This window comes from Crocodylus siamensis, chromosome 6 (assembly GCF_052110815.1).
Source record: "Crocodylus siamensis isolate JL-2025a chromosome 6, ASM5211081v1, whole genome shotgun sequence".
In the NCBI taxonomy this organism is placed as follows: domain Eukaryota; kingdom Metazoa; phylum Chordata; order Crocodylia; family Crocodylidae; genus Crocodylus; species Crocodylus siamensis.
In genome coordinates this window covers 84,743,438-84,766,361 of record NC_143400.1, presented here as the reverse complement: position 1 = coordinate 84,766,361, position 22,924 = coordinate 84,743,438, and the positions used below count along the sequence as shown (strand labels likewise).

At 42.2% G+C, this 22,924-nt stretch overlaps 1 protein-coding gene across 5 annotated transcripts in view; it reads right to left on the bottom strand.

Annotated features, from left to right (window-relative positions):
- FNDC3B (fibronectin type III domain containing 3B) overlaps positions 1–22,198 on the bottom strand; it is a 354,050-nt gene extending 331,852 nt beyond the window's left edge. For 4 of the 5 annotated variants that reach the window (XM_090051042.1, XM_090051040.1, XM_090051045.1 and 1 more), the window contains exon 1: positions 22,034–22,198. The gene's annotated coding sequence lies outside the window, so the exon portion shown is untranslated. Of the gene's footprint in view, positions 1–15,515; positions 15,534–22,033 lie in introns of those variants that run through there. The other variant, XM_090051044.1, reaches the window with a different exon arrangement.
- Positions 22,199–22,924: the final 726 nt, after the last annotated feature.

Genomic DNA, 22,924 nt, shown 5'->3' with positions numbered 1-22,924 from the left:
GAAAGGGGCATGACCAAGCCCAACAGAGAAGGGGACATAGCCCAGCCCCAACCTGGTCAGGCAGAAGGAAAGGGGTGTGGTCAATTTTTTTTTTTTTGTCCCCACGGGCCAGATGAGTGGCTGCACAGGAGGGAGAAAGGGCCTGCTACCCAGCCTTGAACCAGATGCACAAGAGAAGAGGCATGGCCCAGCTCCGCAAGGGAAAGGGGGTGTGACCTGGCCCCGACATGGCTGGGCAGGGGGAAGGAACATGGCCCAGATCTGTGGGGGAAAAGGGGGCATGGCCCGACCCAACCTGGCTGCACCAGGCTTGGGATTTTGGCAGTGGGGAGGGGTGGCAATATTAAGTGCCATCGCTCACCCGCTGCCAAATTTCCCAATCCTTGCAAAGCCCCACGGGACAGATTCCAAGGCTCCATCAGCTGGAGATCGAGCACCCCTGCTCTAGCACACAGAGAAAAAGAGTATTTACATTCTGAAGACCACCAGAGCCAAAGTGCTATCCTCAAAAGGTGGCTACCACACCCTCCAAATACCAGTCGAGTCCTGTTCCCCTGGCTTCTGCTCCCACCCCTGTGCTCCCTGCCCAATTTGCTGCTTTTCTTTCTGCTCCCTGCCCTATCTGCCATCATGCTGCTCGTCCTCACCCAATCTGCTGCAAATCACCCAGAAGCTGCCTGGGCCACCTATGGCACCCATATGGCAAGTTACCCATTCCTATTACATAAATCTATTACATCTTAGGCCTTTTACAACACAAACTTTCCCTCCTCCTAACATTATCCCTCTGAAAATATTCTGCTGTGTTGGAAGAAATATCAGCAACTGTTCCAGCTTTGGAATTGGGAAGTTTTGTTGCTGAAAACAAAAAGATGCGACAGGGTCATGCTATACGTTAAGCATTCAATGATTCAAATGCTGGGGGTGGGCAGGAGGAGAGGCAGCCTGAAACATCTGCAGTTAGAAAGAGGGGGTACTAATTTAAACTTCTAGTTAACTCAGTGGCAACTACATGAATTGCATGAGGTGAATGCTGGCAAGAGAGTTGTTGTTATTTTTCATGTAAACAAATGAATGATAATCACGCGACTGTGGCCGCTAAGTCATCTGCCAAATTTGGCATTGCCTAGTGGTTGTGAAACAGCTTCCTTCCTCTGCTACCTTAAATAAATTTAAAGAAATGCATTGATTTATTTCACAAAAGAATAGTCTGCCTCAAAGAATCCCAGCATGGCTTTAAATCACTTGAACACACAAAAATACAAAGCCAATGCATTCCTTATGTTTAAAGGAAGACTGTTCCTATCCTGCAATTCTTGCACATACAATATTCTCTATGGCTGGGAGTTTTTCCTTCAGAAATTCACACACACATCAGCACCATGAAGATTTGGAAATCATGCCCATGACTATCAAATGTTTTTTATAAAGATATTAAGCTCAGTAATAGAAATAGTAGTGCTTCTAGAAGGCTAATTTCCTAGAAACAAGGAAAGTTATAAGCAATATTAAATGGGAAAAAAACAACTATGGAGAAGTATAAGAAAAAATGGGAGTTCCTTTAAAAGAAGAAAGAAAAAGCAGCTGAACAGCTGGTGCCCATTTTTAATAATTCTTGGTAATAAATCTGAGGCCTTTTCAGAAGATGGTATAAGAGAGACTGCTGATGTGTCTACAGTCAAAAAGGGCAAGTGGGATGACTCAGTCCATCATCTGCTCTGAACAACATGCCATATTTACTTGATCCAAGACAAGGCCATCAACATTCAGCATGGGGAGCTAATGGGAAGCCCTTCATCCTGGACTTGAATACAAGGCTGGAGGGGAGAACTGGGGGGACAGGCAGCTGTTGAGGCTCTGACTCTGGCACCAAGCCCAGGTCAGGGCCAGAACGAGTCAGAGCCACAGTAGCTGCCTGCCCTATACATCCTCTGTCTCCTCCCCCCACGCTGTCAGACACAGCTCCGGCTCCATTCCCTCCTCGGAAAAGGAGCACACGGAGGCTCTATGCCCTGCCCAGCTAATAAGCAATAGTGCAGCTCTTGCCCTGGGATGCTGCTGTGCACAACCAGGCAGGAGCTACACTCCCATGTGCTCCATGCCCCAGGAAGAAACACAGCCATAATGGGAAGGAGGCAGGCAGGCTGCAGAGGCAAGAAGTGGGGTGGGAGGTTGCAGATGACAAGGGGGGGCTGACTCCCCCTCCTTCCCCCAAACTGCTGCTCTCCCTGCTGTGCCAATGGCCCGGAGGGGGAGGGGGGTGTCCAATTTAAAAGACGATTCTCCAGTAAATTAGATTCTGTAACTGGAATATTATAACAAATTTTTAAGATGTTCCATACATAAAATCTAATTCTTGGTGAGATCATCTTAAAATCTGAAGTCATCATGGATGCATTCAGGTAAAAACAGTAATGGAGGACCTAATATAGGATTTCATAGATACAGAATTTAATTATACAAATGACAACAATGCAAGTCAATACAGTTTATAGAAAATGGGTCTTGTTGAACAGAAGAGATTTCATTTGTTGTAAACATTCTCAGCTTGACTCGCAGCAATAACCGTGGTCCACTACAGACTTGTGCTACATACAAACAAATTTAAAAAACTAGCACTGTATAATATCTATGAGGCATATGTTAGATGGACTAAGACGATGTCCATCTCAAAAAAATAATTGTCAAAGGAGTAATCATCAAATAGGAATGCTTCTAGCAGGAATCTGCATGGACCAGTGCTAAACCCACATTTTCAATGAATTACAAGTAAATACAGAAATTGCATCTGGCTGAAACATATTTTTCAGAAAGAACAAGGAATTGGGCTCAGTGCAGAAGTGCGTCAATAAAGTTTAAGGGGTCTAAGATACACAAGTGACCAGACCAGATGATTTAATGGACCCTGATGTCCTTAAACTTGACTTTAAATTCTTTATCTGTCAAATCGTTTTGAATCTAGATGGACCGTGGGTCTGGTCCAGAATAGTAAATTAAATTCTCATGTTACCATTTTCAGTTACAGCAAATAAAATATTGGAAGTGACAGAAAAGCTACTAGTGCCCTTACTGTTGCTAGGAAAGAGAACACGCGTACCACTTCTTCAAAAAAACGTAGTATTATTCCTATCTTGCTCATTTCTTTTAACTAACTAGAATATTAAATGAATACAAGGAATACCAGTCTCACAGGAAAATGCTGCAATCAATATTAACTTAATTAGTTTGAGCTTCAGAAACCAGTGTAAAAACAATAAAAGGGTGAGACAGCACAAAATGAAAGCAGAGAAAAAACAAAAAAGGCCACACAAAACACCATTTCCCCCTCCCACAAACATTTTGTCTCATCTCCTGCTAGCAGAAGACAGAACAAGAGAAAGCCACACACCTTTGCTAGCATGCGTATGCAGCTCCAAATCAGAGTCAGGTTAAGGTCAGGGCTAAACATTTTAAACCACTCAGACAGAAGCTGGACCCAATAACACTGGGGAATCTGCGAGCCAATTCTCACTTTTTGACAAAAGTATCTCAGCCAAGGTTCTGGCACCACATTCCTCCACGTATTATTGCTGCACTCCCTCATGTTCTCCACTTAGGCCTATACTAACAATGACACTGTCCAAATGTAAACAGTTGCTTTGTAAATGGCTAAATGACAAAGGCAGGCATACTCAATTCCACTGGTGGCCCATACCCAGAATCTGCCATTACACATTACGAGTGAGCTCTCACTTCATTTGGACTGAAATTTTCAATTTTCCTGATTGTTTCAGGAGAAAATGCTCAACCAATTGTTGTGTTTCCATACCGTAAGGGAAAAATCCAGAAGACAATATGCACAAGGACTTGTCCAAGGAACTAACTGTTCACTGACTACAACATTTCTGCTGAGAAACAAAAGACTGAAAGCTAATATTAAAGCAATTTTGGTTTGGCTAAGCAGACAATTAACTAGATAATACCTCTAGTACACACTGGTATATACTGATTTTCCATTTTCCACTTAGTGTTGGACAAGCAGACACAATGATTCAACATTACACATTCCCACTCTCAAGCTCTAAGTGACCTGATTTTATTCCACTGCATCTCACCAATCTATCACATACCAAACCTGCAGCATAGAGTCTCAACCTATGATAAACCATTAACAAGCGTGATATTTATTTTATTTTGTTTCAACCCATCCCAAAGATTTCAGTATGCTATCTTAGATTTTAGTACAGTTCATATATGCAGTAAGAAGAAATTCAGGCGTTTGATAATCACACTGACCTTATAAAGTAATTGGCCTTATAGCCTTTTTTAAAATAAAATGTAAAACAGAATTTATAGTATACTTTGACTTATCTTGGAAGTTCATACAATAAATGGGAATTAAAATATTCCTCCCTATCAATGTGACATTTAATAACTTTGGATCTGCTCCTCAACACTTTATTCAGGCAAGTCATGCTCTGCATTCAGGACTGTAGGATCTGTTTTACTGGGGAGAGGTGACAAAATAAACAAACAAACTTTATACTTTCCAAGTCTGAAAGTAATCTAAAACATATTATTTCTGAAGCTGTGCTTACACTAGAAGCATTTCACCATCATAGGAAGGGAAAAACTTCCCATTCAAGGAAAACGATTCTTCGACTCTAAACAGCACTAGTAAATCCTCATCTAATGCAGTGTGTTCAAGCAGATTAGAAAGAATTCATCAAAGAGCAATGAAAATGATTAGGGAGCCTGGGAAGCAAGACTTACGAAGAAAGGCTGAAAGACATGTAGTTATATTTAGCCAGAAGAAAAGAGGGGATTTGACAACAGTCTTCAAACAGCTGAACAACAACTGCAGAGGGGATGGAGATGTGTTTTTCTCCGGGACCATAGGGGACAGGACTCTGAGCAATGGCCTCAAGATGTAGCAAGGGAAATTTAGGTTGGAGATGAGGGTGGCCATACATTGGAACAGGCTACCTAGAGAAAGTGTGGAATCTCCACCCTTGCAAATTTTCAAGAGCAGGTTAGATGGACACTTGGCCAGGATAATTTAGTCAAGGATGATCCTGCTTTAAACAGGATCCTGCTTGATCCTTATGAGGTCTGTTTCAGCCCTACCGTACTTTCCTATATCCTAGCCTTCATAGTCTGGTAAATCGTTAGTACTGGGTGCATCTATACATGCCATTAATGCTCTTGAATAAACTCCAGAACTTATTGCTCAAGGTTATTGTTCCCAGGAGCGCCATCTGAACATGCACCCAGGAGCAACCGACTCCAGAGCAAAAAGCTCCAGAGTTTCTTCATGCACAGCACATGGAACTGGGCTGAAGCAGCCGAGCTGGTAAGGAGACCCAGCAGTCAGCCTGCCAACCTGGGGCTGTTCTCAACATGCTATGGAGGGGACGGCTGGCAGGCAGCCCACACACTGAAGCACCCTTGTGCCCCAGCCAGTTCCTCCAGGGTCTACACGGGCACTGCTGCAGAGTTCTTTACTCTGCAGCAGGGTAGTACTTGTATCTACAAGTACTACGCTGCTGCACAGTAAATTAGTTTACTTTCACCTAATAGGGGCACATGTGTAGATGCTGAGACATTTACTGGGCAGCTAATTAGTCAACTGCACAGTAAACAATACATCTTGTGCACACACGCCCACTGGGCATGTCTACATGTGCGATTACTGTGCACAAATAAATTATGGAACTTAGTGCCCTGGAGTTTGTGTGCAGCAGTGCGTGTGTAGACACTGCACCAACTGGCTGAGGGACAGGGTTTCTCAGTGCAGAACTGGCCAGAAGGCAGCCCAGCTGTGTAAGGCACCCTGCGCCTCGGGCAGTCACTCTGGGGCATGTGGAGATCCAGAGGGAGGGGGCAGAAAGAGGGAAAGCATATGCCGTCGAGTGGCTGCCTGGGGCTCAGGGTGTCTTAACACAGGGGCTGCTAGCCCCATGGTGAGACACCCCAGCCAGCCAGGGCAGCATCTATACATGCACTGCTGAGCATGAAAGAAACTCCACATCCGGGCAGCATTTGTACTTTGCAAGACTACAATACTATGGAGTTTATTAGTTTTGTGTGCCCCAGGAGAGGTGCACATGTAGAAGCAGATAAGTTTACTGTACAGCTAATTAGTCAACTGAGCAGTAAGTGTCTCATGTAGATGCACCCACTATGTACAAAACTTGATTAGAGAAGTAACAGTTTATAGCAGTAGTAAATAGTAGCTAGCCCTCAAATGAAACAAGCCATCTCAGAAAGAGTTGTAACTCTACCTAAACCAGGGCCCAGTGTAGTGCATTCTTTTAGCACAGGTATCACACCCCTCTACAACCTTTATTGACAGCTATGACAGCATAAGTCTATATTGTAGACTTAGCCAAACTGAATAAGCCTTTGGCATTAGGAATAAAATATTGACTGATGAACTTACATAATTTATTTACTGTATCTTGAATGAACTCACCATAAAAGAAACATTAGTTTAAAGCTAACTTCTGCTGCCAGGAGGGAAATGAAAAATAACCTATTTCTTCAACAAATAAAAGGTTCCTATTATGCACAACTGCACATGAAAGCAAACGGTTAGAGATAACTAATCAATAAGTGGAAAGCAAGTTTAAAAGGCTGCATTCTGGCCACATTAAATCAGGTGGTTCCTTTTTCCATGATCTATTGCTGACTGTTCTGCAATATTCATTCACGTTCTACAGTGATTGTAGTACTTCACGTGACAGTTCTTCTGCATTTGACTAATTCTACAGAAAGCAACTATAGGACAATTTTAACTCACCACAAAAGAGAAACTATCAACAAATATCTCAAATAGCGAGGGTTTAAGAATTTAATTATAGCCCAGTATTCAGTGTTCATGTACCCAGCCCTCTTTGGGAAAGCAGGAATCGTGGGGGCTGGGGAGAAAGAAGCAGAGCCACAGCAAGCTGACCATGCCCTGCTGGGATCATTTTATGTCATCAGGTATGCTAGTTTCCCACCCAGCATCATGCATATGTGCTCCACGTACATGTGAAAGTAAGTCTTCAGAGGACAGAAGAGGAAAAGAGTTGAATATACTTTGACTTGAGTACCAAATCTTTTCTGACCATCTGGAACTAGTTCAGGCACTGGGCCAAAACACTGTAATTCCTTCTCAAAGTAAAGTGACAGATGAGTAACTGCTGGGTTGCTAAGGTAAAGTCAGAAAGGAGTTGCCTCCTATCCTATGCAGCACGCCCTAGAGTTTTACAGATGCAGTAAAAACAAAGCACTTCCAAATAAACCTGACCAAAACTGAGCAGTAATAATGTTGCTTTTTAAACAAGCCCAATTATAATCACATATGAAAGAGGAAGCTAATAAGATGGTTCATATTTTGCTTACAGCATACTACAGGCTCTTGAATGATGACGACAGGTTCACAAAGCCAACCATCTCAAAATCATAATGCTCATCTGGTGCCTTAACAATTGCGTATGCACTGCCTACCTAGGTACACAAGCATTATCTCAGTATTCAAGCTCACCAGTGGACAAGCCACCTTTGATTCCAGCCCTGACAAGAAACAAACTGAAGAATCAGGCTTAATATTAATAGCACTGAAACAGGCAAGTCTGGGTTTTTAGCACCAAACCAGGCAATTTTGAAAATGTAAAACAGTTTGAGTTCCCAATTCCTTACTGTCAGATCAAAAATGCCAGTCCATGGTATTCCAAGTACTACCATGCTCATTCTCACTTTTTAAAGTTTCACCACACTTTTTCTTTCCTTTCCCATACCCTACCACTCCTACCTTGTTTCCAGTTTCAGCATGTGCTGTAACCAGTAATGCACTTCATCTGGCCTCCTCACAGCTAAATACAAAACTTGAAACAACATTGTGTTGAATAAGCTCTCTCTTGAACAACTTGAAGGAAGGAAGGAAGGAAGGAAGGATGGATAAGCTATGATGAAGTTAGCTCAGACAGATACTAGAAACAATAGATCTGGCAATACTGGAAAATTTTGCTGACTGCAAATTGGAAAAAAAACTGAAGCATTGTTACAGCAACTTTCTGGAGGTCTAAATCATTCACTTTACTGGAGGATCAAGAAAAATAAGAAGAAAGTAAAATTTTCTTATGCTTGATATTACCCTTAAAGACGACACCATTAGTTCCCAGTAGTACACGGAGGCAGGTAATTCAGACACAAAATGCAGTCCCTTCTACGTGTTACACAGGTGTGGTTACAAAACATCTGGATGCTCACACTTACATCATTATCCAGAACTAGAAGATCCTTGTTGGGGGAGGGGGGTGGGACTGGCAATCCCTCTATTTGGAGATTCTCTCTGTCACAGCTCATTGATGGTTCTTGAGGTCTTCAGAGTCCAATCCTTAAGCCACAGATGCAATCACAGTAGCTGAAGGTTTTTCTGCAAAGAAGAACAGGCTGGGATTCCTCTCTCTTTTTCCTTCAACCACTCTCTCTTCTCTGCTTCAAGGACAAGATGCTTTATATGTCAAGACGGATGCTGCTTGGTTGAGGCTGCAGTGCCACTGGAGTTGGTTACCAACCAGCTCCTCCCAGCTATTGATGTCAGTGTTGGTTTGCTTGAGGTAGAGATCCCTTTGGTTATAATCACCCATACAGTTCCTTATCCGCTCTTCCAGTAGGGCTGCATACCTTGATCAAGACTCATGCATTTTCTGTCCACTACACAAAATATTAACACATCTGGATGCTCATGCTGTAATTTAAGTGGAAGAGCGTGTGTGTGCGCATGCAAGCACCACCAATGTGTTGCTCCAGTGAAAGCTTATAAAAATATGACGCAAAGAAATGGCTTAGTAAATCATCTCGGGGCTTTCAGCAAGCACAATTACACCACCACCTAAGATAAGTCTCCATCTGACAAACAGATTTAGAATGAGTTACAGTGAATGTTTTGTGTCTAACCAAGGCTTCATGAGGCAGTTTGAACTGGGACACGTATCCTGTTTAGTTACGATAAACACTGTTGAACCAGTCAGGTCACTGATAATATAAACCTATTATAGCAGTTCATGGAGTAGTAAAGTAAGCCAGCCCTATGCCCAGAGTCCAATCAAACAAGCAAATTATGCAACAAGGACACACCTAAGAATTTAGCATCAAATCAACTTGCTTTTAAGCACAAGCATTCCTAAGCTGTTTCAGGTCACTTTTCCGCTTAGTTTGGCCCAACGTCTGGAAGAATTCTCTTTAAAAACCACAGAATTGGGCCCTTCGTTTCTTTTTATCCTAAAACTCCTGAACTGTGGACAATTTATGGTATACCATCAGTTACTCAACCCCAGGTGTTCCACTCTGAATCACATCAAAAGAATCTAATTCCTAGGACTTTTCACAAATCAAAACTAGAACACGCTGTGTGGCAACAAAAACTGAATGGAGCGTGAGTTTCTTGCCTGTTAATATGATTTATCACCCTAATGTAATAACAATGGCTTAGCGTAGCGCTGCTGCTGTCTTGCTGAATTCTTATAGTAGTAGTTACAGAAGCACAAACAGCATCAAGTTTGCCACCGTTTTACAATATAACTCCCATTTTTCTGGGGTTTGTGTTATAACTCTAGTAACATACTGCTGCAATAGGATTTTTTAAAAAACCAAAAAAAAACACAACCAAAAAAACCAAACCAAAAGGCAGCTTGGGAGAGAAACTCTTGAGATAAGGTAGTAGGCCAAGTTCTCTGCTGCTGTAAACAGAAGCTATCCTGAAGTCAATTAAGCCTTGTCTATTTATATCAGCAGCAAGTTTGGCCCATAACCAAATGTTTTTATTTGGGGGAAAAAACACAGATGCTTTACAAATTTATAAAAACCAATTTATTAGTGGCCTTCGGGAATGTAAAATAGTGGAGTCACTAAAATCCATTAGTTTTCAGTGGCACACGCATCAAAATTATCCAAATAATGCTTTGTTCTGAACATGGGACTAAGAGATCCATGTATTAATAGGCACTTCCAGCATGCATACACAAAAATACACGTAGACCCTGCAAGAATACATTTAAGGACAAACAGGTTGAACCCAAATGTGCAGCTGCAGCTTGGCACTAAACGTAAGTTTATAAACATAACCCTTTGCTTATGTAGTATCAGTTAGATGCTATATGTTTAAAAAAGGACTTGAGATTCAGTTATGTACACAATCATTACAACTCCTCAATTAATATTAAGGAAAGGCATTTTTGTAAGTTTTAGTTAGTAACTAACAGGCATTTGAACTATTTATTTACATTCTACAAAGCTGCAATTGGACAACAAGACATGGAAACAAACATACAAACAAGCAGTTAAAATAGGGCTGGCCTTAATTAAATTCACTATTAAAAGTTGAAAATTCATAATAAAAACTAATACTTGTTCTTTAGCTTGCCCGTTCACACCTTAAGAGCAATGCATAACAACCCTATATCAAGGAGAGCATCAGCACACAGAAATTTGATATCCTACCTTAAACTGTTCTAGTTCAGGTACCTGTATACAGCAGGGTGAACTGAAGTAAACCAGCTTGAATCACCAGCTTTACTAGAGCACTGATTTTAATATGCTAGTTTAGTAATACTAAAGCTGCATATCCAGAGCTTTCCTGAATCAGATTCCTTTATACCTCATGAGATTTTCTGTAAAATGTCTATGACTCTTGACATTTTGTGGATCTCTGTGTGACAGTGAGTGGGTGGATGGGAAGATGAACAAATGGGTAAACACTTCTACAAGTTTTGCAAGAGTTTGCACAAAAACATAACAAGAATCAGCAAAACATTCAGGAGGGGTGGGAAGCGCAGCACAGGATATACGCAGACAAGCAAGCAGATTCAATGAACTGAGGATCAAAACCCCACCAAACCACCACTGAGTGAAGAAACAAAATAGAAGTGCCAGTCCTCCTAGAAACATTGGCATCAGGATAAAGACTTAGAAAATAAAGGTAGTACCAAACTGAACAGAAGCATTTCAGAGATTAACAGAAGGCTTTAAGTCAGCTACCAAATCTGGAGTTCGTAGTACAAACAAAATTCTCACAGTTAAAAAAATTAAAAATTAAGTGGGGATTTGCAAGGTAAGAGTCTCAAACACTTCCATGAAATGTCATCATCATGACATTTCCTGAGCTTTAACCACAACCCTAGAATACACATAAATGAAATGTGCTTTTTTCATCTGCAACTTATTCTCTTTAGTTCCTTGGAAAACAGGCATTTTATTAGGTCTTTTATTGACAAACATATCCAGAGGGTGAGAGGTGTTAGATCAAGCTTTGCACAACGAAGCGACACAGGTAATCACTCTCCTATTATCAAGTTCAGGAAGACTCAAAAACAGGGACAATTCTCACCAAATTGTATCACTTTTGTTTGCGCTGAAGATATGAAGTGTGTTACTTTAACATTATTTGAAACCAACAGAACACCTGCAATATTATCAGGGATGCTCAACTTACGGCCCATAACCCCGACCTGGCTTACAGCCCCATGTTATTCAGCCTGCAGGGCTCCCATAGGTCCAAAAATTTGGTGGAGGCAGAACAGCGACACTACTTCCATGCCATCAAATTTCTAGACCTACAGGGAGCCTTAGGACGCAGGCACTGGATTGGATGCTTGATCCCAAAGTATAAGGCTGGGCAGAACCAACACTGGGCCCCAGGACCCAATGCCGGCATGCAAGGGAGTACGAAAGGGTGGCACGAGGCCCCAGGCTGAATCTTGGCAGGAGGAAGGTTGGATGGGGGTGATGCCTGGCCCCAGGGCCCAATCCAGGTGGGAGGGGGCAGTGCTGAACACACAAGACCCAAACCTGGGATGCAGAAACAGGAAGAGGCAATGCCAGGCCCCTGGGCACCAATCCTAGCAGGAAAGGGTGGTGCTGGGCCCCAGAGCCTGATCCCAGAACACATGACCACAAACTGGCCCTGAGCCACTCATCTGGGGACAACAACAAAAAACACCACTAAACTATCTGTGCCAAAAATTTGGAATTTTTTTTATAATACTGTTACATTCAACAGCCTAAAGAGTGATAGATCCAAATGGTAATGTATTCCATTTTAAAGCTAACATTTTCCTTTTATGCCCAGACTGTCTAAAAGTTTCTTCCTTTCAAAATAGAATACAGCCTGCATTTTTCAGAGTTAAAAGTGTGCAGAGAGGTGGCAAATAAAACCAGTTGCATCAGCCTCCTCATGAATTCACCAAGATTTAGATCCTGTTCTTACAGTAGTGTTTCCGTCTTTGATGCCCTGTTTATTTTCACTCCAATACCTCTTAAATAAGGGGCTTTAAAAAGTCTCACAGATTCCGTTCCACAGTCGATTTCAAGAAGCTTCTCAGTATCTTTCTGACAACATCATCCCAATTTCCCCTACAGATATTAAGCTTATGTCCAGAATAGAACTGCCTGCCCTTTCTTCATTCCTGTTGAATACACCACCTTTCTCCAGCTATCCATACCCAGCTCTTCTCTAGAGCCACATCTAAGCCAAGTTTTAGAGATCTTACTAAGAAAGAAGCAGAACCAAGACACCCTTATCCATCTGCAAACTGACCTACTATGATTCACTTCCTTGACTACCAGTACCTCCTCCATTCTCCCTGCCCTTGCATCAAGCTTGTTCTCCTGTAAATCCATAGTTGCAGAAAATATCTATTTCTTGGTTTACTCTGACCACATTGTTCTCCTCCTTTACATCAAAAGCTCCTGCCTATCTAGTCCACTTTTTTATCTTAATGCAGCATTTCCTATATCCTGTAACTTAATCAACAGTGTTGTCCACTTGGCCCACAACAACTTTCTGTACGTAGCATGGAAGAAAGCAGGCTTAACCCCAGTAAACTCCTCTGAAAAGCCACTGCCTTCTATTTTAGTACAATTTAAGTGATGGCTATGGGAAATATGTCAGCTGGTCATAGCTAAATGAACCATAACCAGACACTTTTTATATCACCAATAAAAAGAAAACCAACCAATCCAAAACCATCTAGCCTCTGCATCCTTCCAACTTGCTTCACCCACCTGTTGTTTCTTTTCTTCAACCCTACACATGGGACTTAGACTCTTTTATAGTCTTTTAGTTTTACGAAAAAATCCCCAAAAAATTGGTTTTGCTAAACTATACGTCATTGCATAGCAAGTGATTTGGAACAACTGGCCTTTGGGTCAGGTGTTCATGGACCTCTACCAAACTGGAGACATGACCAAAAAAAATGTGTGCGAAAACATCAGAACTGTACTTGGCTAATTAACTAGCCTGGTGATTAAATGAAACAACTGAAAAGCCCTAAAGCACGTTATGGTGCTACAGATGGCAAAGTTTTGCAAAACCAACATTTTGTTTGTTTGTTTATAGAATAAAATGCTTGCTTCTTTTAATACATTATTTGTCTGAAAAATGACTGCATTGCAAAGACTTGCAACCATTCTCTCTCTTGTTATTAAAGCAGACTTTCATAACAAAGGTCTTAGTCAACCTGCAAATGCAAAATACTTGACAACAGCAAGCAGTGCCCACTACTGAACTCAAGAGATGACTCAGTGGAAACTGGCATTTGAAAAACTTGTTGTCACCCTATGTGCAACTGAATGGGAACAAATTCCTCACCTTTACTGAAGTGAATTAAAGGGACTGCACCTCTCAGGCTCAACACGTTATGTAATACCACTTTTAAAACAAAATCTAAATTTGAATGAGTTATTATTCAACAATTGTGTCAAAAGAAAGAAGTGTTTAGAAAAAAGTATGCCCTTGAAGTTTTGGAAATCTAAATAGCACTGGATTAGCAAATGCTAATGGAACGGAACAGAAAAGGTGAAAAGAATCATTACATTCATTATATGTTCCTACCCAAGCTAATGTTCACAAAGTGGAATGAATAAAACACAAAGGAAAGCAAATCAAATGCAGTTAGCCATGCAACTGTTCCAATATTGCTATTATCATAATGTCGTTTTGTTTGTATTATACCCTCAATACAAGGGCATCATTAGCCAAAAAACAAAATTAAGAAAATGCTTCTAAGTATAGTCCAAATTTCTGATTTTATGATATACCATGCGCAACTGAGTAAATTCAGCCCTTGCTACAAGCCCAATCTGTCCACAGTGTCAAAGAGATCTAGTTTTTCCTAAAGTATTCACCCCTATCAGGGAATCAGTCCATATTTGGGTTCCAAGCTAGTAAGCATTTCTTGACTGCACAGAGAAAAAAAATCACTCAGCAGGTTTGGAAGACCTTTTAAGGCAATAGGCTACCCTTTGGAATCCAGCCACCACCAGCCGGCACCAATCTCTCCCACCACCATGGGCCACCACTCTCCTCCAAAGCACTCAAACCATCTGCTGCCACCTGAACCACATGCTGCTAACTTGCAACCCCAGCAACAATGCGGAAGGCCAAATTAGGCAGCAGTGATAAAACGGCCTGCTGGGGGGGAGGGAAAAAGAGCAGGAAGAGATGCAAAAGGAGGTACTGCAGTGGGAATCAGTGGCATGCCACAGGGTAAAGAGGCATATGCCAGACTGAACTTCATCCTGCTGATCTTCTGTGACACCACAGGCTGGATCCAATTATTTCATGGACCAAATCTGGCCCACAGGCTGTAGGTTACCAACTCCTGCACAACAGTATAGGTAAGGTAAGTAAATCAGTATTGCCATACAGCAAGGTACTCCTCCCTTACATCCATACCAGCATTGCCCTAAGCAGTTGACATACTATGTGCTATTTTTATATATTTTGAGAGTCACTGAGAAGGGCTCAGGGGCTAGCAGACAACACAAATGTAATAAACTGTCAGAGAAGGGGTTACACAGGGATTTTTGTCAAGGTTGGCAGTGAACATAAAGACTCAAAAAATGTAACTTCTATTTTTGGATTCTCTATTTCCTGATGAACCCTCAGGAAGAGGCTCAATCTTCCCTTTTCTTATCTTTTCACAGGACATAAATAAAAATTTAAAATAGCAAAATCTAAGACACTTTAAGAAGGTGAAGAAGCAAATCTAACAGAACTTAAACTGAAACATTTTACAAAACTACTCAAATACTTGGTGCACAAATTCCCAATCTAGAATCCCATTATGCACTTGATGTACAAGTTCACTGTGAAGCATTACGTGCTTTCTATCTCTTCTCATTACATAAACTGGTATCAAGCAGAGAAGAGGAACAAATCAAAAATAAGTTTTTGCTGCTAGTTTTTCACTTAACATTGTCATGCCCAAACATTTGAGGATCGTGTCTGATCGAATGAAAGTCATAAGAATGCTGTAAAAATCATGGTAAATTTGGCTTAGTCATAGTGTATGCATACGTGCATGTGCACAGTGTGGGGATACTTCAAGCTTCATTTTTTTTAATTATTATTATTTGAGCAAAAAATTGGGTTCTCATAACATTGCAACACTGCAGAACAATGACGATTCACACCCCAAACATACAAACATCAGCCCCTAAATCAAATCACCAGGCGCACAAAATCTAGGTTTGATTTTCAGGCTTACCTTCTGCACCAGTAAGCAACACAAGCCTTAACTCCGGGCATAAAAATCTGGAAAACAAAACATTAACATTTGGGGCTTTGTCACCTTTGCTCTATTGATTTGACCCAGTATGTCAACATTATTGTCCACTAGAAACTTGCTGTTCAAAGTTCCTGAAATCATTTTTCTTTTCACATGTAAGTTTGGACACCCTACATTGTTATTCAATTTCCTGGATCCTCTGTAAAAGGAAATCTATTTAAGGCCTTTAGATATCCATGAACACTGTGTCTTCCTTTTCTTCCCCATTCTATTACTCAACATTGACAAAGTATCAAGAATAAAGAGGCATGTGACACTAATGAGCCACTAGTGCCACAGCATAAAGAACCTATAACAATTTAGTTACTTTCCATGTTATGCAGGCTGCCCAATGCTGCTTATCTTTGCCATAAAAGCAAACATATACTTCCCTGACAGGAGCATGTCACACTACAGAAATACAGGTGCAGGAAGCAAAGCACTAGTGTACAGACGGCAAGAGAATGGAGTCCCAACATAAATCAAAACTGCTCTCCATCCACATGCAGATTCTGCATCCAAAGTTTAGGAGTTAGAGTACCACAGTCTACTACCAAATTCAACTTAACTAGACAACAAAATTAAAATGGTTTGGGCAGTGGGGCAAGTGGAGACTGCTCTATAATGCAACAATAACAATAGTGTTTCAATACAAGGAGCAGGAGGGAAGGTAGAAAAAAAAACAAAATGTTACTATAATGAAACTGTCACCACTGTGCAAAGGCTTCACCGAAGTGTGTCTGAAGGCGGATTAAGTGGGAGGTGCTTCAATTTTTGCGACCTACATTAAAAGCGTTAGTGAGTCTATTCCATGACAATCCAAGGTTCCAGGTATACTTGCAGGCATAAAAGGGTCATCTAATATTTCCACTTAATAGTCCTCATTATTAGCTTCTTGAGAGACATTTCCTTCATTTATCTTTCAGAATATGCTGCATGAAACATCCTCCTGAAGGCACAAATTCCATATTTTTTGGGCACATCCACACATTCATTAGTGCAATGTAATAACAGGTACTAATCTTAATGTGCTGTAATTGGCACTACCGCGCAGTAGCACCAGTGCATGCTTTTTTCTGACACTAATGCATAGTAGACTAATTCTACTGCACATAAGCACTGTTCTTGCCTGCTGCACTAATGCACAGTCTACTGTACTTCTAGTGTCTTATGTAGATGTGCCATTTAAAGAAAAAATATACTCTATCAATATATTTTATCATTTCTGAGACTCGAATAGAAGTGGTCACATGAACAGTTAAGATTGGAAATTTCAAGAGTGTTACATGAAATACTTCATCTCATATAGAGAAAAAAAAGGAGACTCATGAACTTCTATAAGAGAATATGACATCCTAGAACTGAAACTTCAGAGCAGAGAAAACAAGGTGTTTTAGTTCCCATCTATTTCATATGTTCAACTTTTATGATACTGAGCTAAAAATTCAAAGTGAAACACATTTTAAATTAATTCCTGGTGTCAACCCAAAATCTGGGTTCAATCAGGGGATGAATCAGAAGGGAGAGGGAGCAAGACAGGGGCCCGAGTAGCATGTCAAGATTAGCTGCTTTATTTGCCTACTCAAGAGAAAAATAAAACAAATAATAAAGGAACAAATTATTCCTAAAGTTAAATGTATATTTTCTGTCACATTAGTAAAGAAAGCATTCCTAAAACGGATATTTTTAGAAAGAAGAGTATCTGTAATGGATTACCGTCATTTGCTAATGACTGCTCAAAAACTGCAAAACAGAAAATATTTACTATACATAACTATCATATTTAGTTTTTTACAAAGTTAAGTGTTAGCAAACAAGGAGGGTAAGTTCTGGGACAGTGACTTACAAGTATCATAACATGAGATGTTGCACTATGTTATACTACAAAAATCTATATTCCTCTCCACAGTACAGTTAACACCACATTTCTTAATTCAGTAAATGAGAGAAAGACTGTTTCAGGCTTCAATACATATTTATCAGTAGAACAAATTTTAGTGCACGGGCAAGAGAAAACAGCACACATATTTGAAGGCAAAATTTGACCAACTGTATTTAACAGAGTTGTTTTACATCCCCAACAGAATTACTATGATTTGTACAAAGAAGCTGTTTTATGTACATGCTTCTAAAAGCATGAAGTCCTTGTTTTATACTGAGAGCAATGTATTAATGACAGTAGCAAACTAATAACTAACTAATTTTAACAGGTTGCAAGTAGTTTAATTTCCATATTTTAAAAACATTGCTGTGAAATTAATGTCAACAACTCAAAATGAATCATCCTTTTAACTGCCAATAAAAAGGTTTTCATATAAAGAATGTCTAGTTTCATTTTAAAGAGGTCCAATTCAAATACATGGACTTAATTGCATATACTCTGGGGGACAAATCTTGATTACATTACTCATTACCTCTCTCACATTCCTATTGACATCAGCACATTAGAGTTGAAAGGGCTGTCCAAGTATCAAAAAAAAGTAAGAAATTCAGTATTAGGCTTTTTTTACTTTGACTGTTTACACATTAATTTTACTTAAGTTCCAGGTATTTTTATGTATACATGTTTGCGTGCAGTTGGCATGACTTGCACAATTCAGAAATAAAATTATATTCATATAAAATGCAGCTTTGTCAAACTACTGTTGACCATGTTCCAAAAAAAAGAGAAAAAAAAAGCAAGAAAAGAAAAAGCAAGCAAGCATTAAAAGTAGCTAAAATCAGCATTTTTGCTGTTTACATATTACAGATGCAGATCCTGTTTTACAGTTACTACTTTTATCAATTTACTTGAGCTACTGAAGTGGTGAATTACATATAGACAATGTTGTAAATTGAATGCAAGTAGATGATGTATTGGTTTAAAGAGAGAAAAGATGCCACTCAAAAGTGGTTCGTTTTAACCTTTAAAACACGTTGGTACTGTAAGGCAATCTATCCTTTTACAAATTGAAAGGAATTTGAATCATCTTCCAATGCCATATCATTTGGAAAGTCTGTAGGATAATTCTGGACAAAATTAAAGTTTACCATAAAAAGAAACCACTCATCTTCAAGTGAGCAGCCTTACAACAACATAATCTAGAGCAGAGGCACAGTCTGTAGAGCAGCATACGCAGGAAGGTGACAAATCTCTCCACTGTGCTCAACAAACCCCACATTTAAAGCATATGTTAATTTTTTTCCCCTTTGATTAAACTGTAGTCCAATAAACACTCCGTTATTTAGAGAAAGATATATTTAGAAGCAGCTACTAACAAGCACATCTCAACTGGAAAACTGTTTAAGGAGTTATCTATTTTCAAGCACAAACATTCCTGCCTGTAGATGGCCTGTTAACATTGTGTATCTATCGTCTCCTATTTCTACTTTGTTGTTTAAAGAACTTCCCTCTTCCCACATACCTTCTGTCTCCAGGGACATATCACACAGTGACACTAAACCTTGGCCGTAAACAACCCTACTTTTGATATCCTTGTTTAAAAGGATTCCCCACAGTAGTGCCTTGGTAGCGTAGGGAAGATCAATTATAATCAAGTTAGCTGCTGGTTTAAAAAAAACTTTTTGGTTCTATGGTATTTTATGCCTCAGAAATGCAGCTTTTGGTGTGCTGACATCCTCTACTACATTCGCTGCAGATTAAAATTCCTTTTATTTAAAAAAAAAAAAAGACTTTAATCACTTGCAATGTGTGCCACCAAACAATTATGACCTTCTGGCATGCAGTCTCCCAATGCAATGCCCCAATTCTGAAGGATCCTCAACATTGGAAGTAATTCCCCTGCTCATCCAACTAAGCCTGAATCTGGTGGTCCTTATACTGCTCTCACAGATCAATTAACAATTCAACAGCATTTGCTTGGGTAAGAGGAGTAGTTAACTGTACTGAGAAACAAGGCATATTTTGCTGGGAAAATCCTTTGATGCATTCAGTATACATGACCCCAAATTTTTGTAAATATGAATAATTTATAAAGAGACCCCTATACAACAAATGTGTGTTTACATACAGGATTAGGACCTAAGTTTCTGGAAAAAAAGCCAATTTAACTGAACAGGTCCTAAATGAAACTAGACACGCAGACCAAAAATAACCAACCAAAAAAAAAAAACCAAAATATTTTTTGGTCGACATATGAATTCCATGAATTTAGAAAGGGGAGAGAGAGAGGAAAGACTTGTACAACTTACAAAACCCCATTCCTCTCTTTAGAGATTTTCATTAAGCCTATGAAGGGAATGGATTAATGTAAATTACATATTATGAAAAAAGAATGTGCACAAAGTTCCTGCATGCAGACTAATTGAAAGATATTAGGAAACTACTGTTTCCTAAGTCTTCTTTAAGGAAAAAAAAAAAAGGAACTGGAGTATAGTCATTTCATACTGAAAACTGCATAAGTTTCCCTAAGAATAAATATGCATAAGATATGCAATGGGGGTGTAACCTCAAGCTTCTTGGATACAACAGACTAGCAGTCTGTTTCGGAAGCTGACATTCTTCATTTATCTTCAGGCTAGGGATGGGGTAGGATAATAGTGTGAAAATCTCTCCATTGTCCCAGCAATGACCTCAGACCAAACCAGATGAGTCCAGACACTTCAAAAATGGAAAATGAGTCGGCTTCCATGCACACTCAGCCCTGGGCTACAGTAGGAATGTAAGCCAACCAAAGTGTAATGAATGATAGACAGATCCACTTAAGGGGAAGCAGAATCCTTTGTCACTACTGTAAGGTCCCCAGTATAATCACCAAATCCTAGTCACTTGGAAATTTATGAGGGAGAACCACAAGACACTGCAGACTTGAGGACACTGACGGGCTGCTCCCGTAAGACCGCAAATAACCCTGGGAATTTTGCCAGGACCAGTCTTCCTCTTGGGAGCTTGTGAGGAAGTTTGCTGCTGGTGTTGCCCCATCTTACCACCTAGGGACAGTAAGGAGGGATCAGGCGAGGAGCAGCGAATGCTTCCAAAACTACAAGAAAGTGTGTCACTCCACCTTATCTACTGCTAAGAGATATGGGAGACGAGAGTAAGAAAGAGCCTTCATCTTCCCAGGGAAGGTTTCCGGTTAGCGTTCATACATACTGCTCGTGTCTAGACTAAGACAAATAGGGCATGTTTAAAAATCTGGTAGCAAACATGTTGTGAGGCTCATGTTAGACAAGCTTAACACATTTTAAACGTGTATTGGCGAGCCCTGGTCAGGATGTGCTCCACCACAGGGCAAACAAGTCATGAGGTTCAGTGGAAAATCTGAACTCCATTCCCAACTCTGTCACCGAGTCTCCGTGTCAACTGGGGAAAAGTTACCTGATAAGTTTTTATGCCCGTTTCCCCATAGAGAGAAAGAGAAGGACCTAACTCTTCCCCTTTCTTCATGCAATTTCTGACCCTCACAGAAAAGATACTAATGCACAGCACATAACTGTGCCTGTGTGGAAAATTAAGCAGGGAAAAATCCTTATATGTGGATGGGATGAATTGTTCCTGCCTTTAAAGTCCAAACCACATAAACGTGAGCCAAAACCTTATTTTGGGAGAAGGTGGAAAGAGGCAAGAGGGTGTCCAGCTGAGCACGAAGGAGGAGAGGATTTAAAACAAAGAAGTTATATATTTCTCCATCTATATATCTACCTAGATGCACACGAGGGGAAAAAAAAAAAGACACACAGGCAACCGGTCCGCCCCATCCCATCCTCCTGACCCGATGCCACTTTCATCGATTCGCAGATGTTCGGATTGGAAAGGACCTCGGTAGGTCACCGAGTCCAACCCCTGCCCCGGGCAGGAAAGAGCGCCGCTCGGACGCCCCCAGCCAGGTGCCTGCCCACCCTCTGCTACAAAAACCCTGCAAACGTGGTAGTCATTTCCCCTGGTAGACAGCTTGGAAAAAAAAAAGGTGGCACGTTACCGGGAAATGGGATGCAGCAGAGAGAAAGTCCTTTTTAACCCCCTCTTTAAAAAAGTTGGACCTTTCATGCGAGATACGAGATAGACCCGATACGGAGAGAGGCCTCCCAATATCCGAAACATGATTTTTTTTTTTAAATAAAATATCCAGAAAGTTACATCTATAGAAACCCTCCATCCTAGGCTTCCCATCGCATCGCTTAAAACCGCATGAAGAAACCCGCGCACCTCTCCCCGCTCCCACCCTCTCCCTGGACACACGAGCAGGGGACGAGGACCCGCTTGCCGGCCGTGTCAGGACGGTGGGTGCGCGGGAGGGAGGCCGGGCCCGTGTCCGTGTCCGTGTCCGTGGCGGGGCCGAGCGGCGGGCGCGGCCGGGCCGGCGGGAGCGTGAGGCGGCGGAGCCTGCCGGGCTTGCCGGGCTCTGCTGGAGGCGCTCCCGGCCCGGCCCGGCCCGGCCCGGCCCCGCGGGCTCCGCCGCCGCCTCCTCAGGGACCCGCGCACGGAAACTTTCCCGCCTGGGTGCAGCAGCGGCGCTTACCTGGGCGCGGCCGGGGCGGCGTTGCTGTTGGTGGCGGTGGCGGTAGGGCGGCGGCGGCGGCGGCGGCGGACTCTAGCCGGAGGCGCTGCCGGGCGGCCGTGCCGGGGACTCCGCCATGTCAGTGATGTCGGGACCACATGGGGCGGGGGCGGGGGCGGCCGCACTACCGCTACGGCTACGACTACGGGTACCGCTACCGCGCAGTCTGGAGTAGGCGCTCCCTGCAAACGCCGCCGGGGGCGGAGCAGGGCGACGGGGCGGGGCGGAGCCGCCCTCCTCCTCCCGGCCCCGCCCCGCCGCGTCCTGTGTCAGCTGCATGCCGCCTCGGCCTGGCCGCTGGCTGGAGGCGCGGGGAAGCCGTGCCAGGGCGGCCGTGCGACACCTCGTCTTAGAGCGACTAGATGGTGGCCCAAAGCAAAGGGGAGCAGAGGGGCCGGCCTTGGGCAGGAGGCAGGGGCGAGGCGTGGGGCATGTGCACCCCCTGAGCGTGGCGGTGCCACCGACGGCGCCACTCGCCACTCACCACCCCGCTGCGGTCAGATTACCGCGGGGGGTGGTCGCCAAGCCTTGGTCAACGCTCGCCACCCTCTCCCCGCCACTGCTGACCACACCGACGGCGTCTGCAGGAGCTCCCCCACTTACACCACCGCCGGGGGCACGCACCGTTCATGGCAGGAGGGCACCTGCAAAGCAATCCCTGTAGGCTCCTGCCTAGGCTCCTGGCAGCCCTGGGCAAACTTCTAGTATCGGCCCCCTGCCCTTCGCCAAGGATAATCATACTAATAATAATTTTAAAATTGCTGTTTTCAGTCCCCCCTCTCATTCCGGGACTCAGGTGGCCACCTGGTTCGCCCACAGGGTGGCCATTCATTGGGTTTTATAGAGGACAGT